Raw genomic sequence first — 2,387 nt, 5'->3', positions numbered from 1 at the left:
ATGTCTACCTTTCTCCTCTCCATCATATCAGCCAGCTCTCTCCCTTTACCAGTCATACTACCAACATTCAAAGTCCCCACTCTCATTTCCACCCTTCTAGTTTTCTTCTTCTCCCGCTGTTCATGGCAACGTTTTCCTCCTCTGCTTCGTCGTCTTCACCCAGCAGTAGCCCAATTTCCACCGGCACCCTGTTGGGCAATAGCACCGGTGGCGGACGTTGTTAACCCGGGCCGCGACCGATCCGGTATGGGAATTCGATTCTGAGTCTTCATAGTTCGATTGGCTTGTTTTACGCCGGATGCCCTTCCTGACGCAACCCTCCTCATTTATCTGGGCTTGGGACCGGCACTCAGAATGTACTGGCTGCACACCCCATTCTGCTGACCACAATAAAGTTTATTATTGCTAACAGACGGGCATGTGATAAGGGCACATACGTCTGACAATTTTCTTTAATTTAAATCCCAAACCAAATTCAGATCCTTCATTGAATCTAGTGATCCACCCTTGTCGGAAAATGAATTTTGATCCAACAGATTCAACGTCGTATTTACATCTGGACCGAAGTGCACCAATGGATCGTCAATCACAGGACCATGTGTGACTTTGATCTGGATCGCACGCCTTTGTTTTAGTGGGGCGGCATAGCAAAAAATTGTTCATTTTGTGATAAAAGCATTGAATTTGGCACACGTTTTCTAAATTAACTAATGTTTACTTTCAGATATGGAGCCATGCTGGAGCTGACCCATAAAGAGCTACAGGGGTCAAAATTTAAAAGTGCTTCCAATCATGTTGAAAACTATACCACATTATTTGTCTGATCATAACGATTCCAACAAGGTATAGTTTGGACTATCTATGACTGAATGTTCTGGAGTTATGGGGTAAAAACGGCAAAAATGGTGACAAAGGTCAGTTTCAGTTTTGACAGGGGTCAAAAGCTAAAGTTGCTCCAATTTAGGTAAAAAGGTTAAAAAAAATAATTAAATCAGCCATCACAAATTCACAGCAAATTCAACCAGTATTGTTGTACAATAAAATAATAGACAATAATAATTAAAATAATGACTTACAATTCATAACATAAAAACTTGTAATAATTCAAGAAGTAACTACTTTTATATGGACTCATGCCACCATTTAAAAAAATGAAATACAAAATTTTTTGAGTATCTTTAAGAGTTGAAATAGATCTTTAAAATGTACAGCTATACTGATTAGTAAAACAATCAGCTATATTGACAGTTAAAAAATTTGTCAAGAAATAATTTCACATTTTGGCTTGTTTGGTATTTTGTTCCATTTTGTCAAAAGTGAGGGATTGTTTTTGATTGAATCGTCCTTACTGCTCAGATAAAAACAAGAAACGATGACAACGAACATAAGTAAATTGATCGTAAGGACAAGAGACACAACTGGAAGTTGATTTTTGGCTGTCAGCCCATCTTATTTTTGGCAAAATCTAACTTCTCAAATGAATAAGCAGTCGAGACCTTGGCGAACATTTGAGCAGCATTGTTGCCATCTAGTGGGTGATGTGAGCATTTCAGGGTTTCTGGTGCATTTCCTACTCAACACCCAAATAAAAAGAAAAAAAAAGAAAAGAGGCATTTATAAATGTCAGAAATTCAAGAAACGGTCAAATGGCACTTGAACCTCTCAGTTTTAATGTATAAAAATCAATTTTGAGAGTTTCACACTCCTTGAGTTTTAGGACACTGAAGATTTTTGCCATACAGATGGACAGAAGGAAGCAATTATTCTCGACAAGCACAACTTACAGTTGTTAAAACACCTTTTCCTGGTTGGTCGATAAGTGGTGTTTCTGAGCAAATATGTATTCTATTTGATAAAATATAACAAAGACAATACCATTCAGTATGAACTTACGCACGCACACACACACAGAGTGCAGTCTTTCTTGTAACAACAGCAAAGACAGCTGCTTGTTTTAAAATCATCTGACATTTTTAATGTGATAGCAGAAATAAACCATGTCTCTCTCTGCTCCAGGATCGTAAGATATTTCAAAGATTATGGTATAATACTCATAAGACTGTCCAGTGAATTTTTATTCATTCGTAAACGGTACATGTTTCTGTACTTTGTAGACCAGAAGACAGCTGAGTCGAGAGTTAACTCTTGTCGGAAATTGGGTAAAAAATGTCAGGAAAGCGTGATTTGTTTTACTGACTGACCTTCAGCGAACATAAGAAACTAGCAGATTTTTAACATTGTAACAGAGATCGTACAACATGTTCACCTGCAGAGACGCAAATCTGCTGCTTTAAATATCTTCCTAACTGACAGGGGGAAAAAAACTCTCCCCAGAGTCATTCAGACCATCAGTTCCTTAATGGAAACCGTACAGGAAACAGCTGAAA

This window comes from Thalassophryne amazonica, chromosome 23 (genome assembly GCF_902500255.1).
Source record: "Thalassophryne amazonica chromosome 23, fThaAma1.1, whole genome shotgun sequence".
Lineage (NCBI taxonomy): Eukaryota > Metazoa > Chordata > Actinopteri > Batrachoidiformes > Batrachoididae > Thalassophryne > Thalassophryne amazonica.
The sequence above is the reverse complement of the archived record's forward strand: the minus strand, read 5'-3'. Positions refer to the sequence as shown.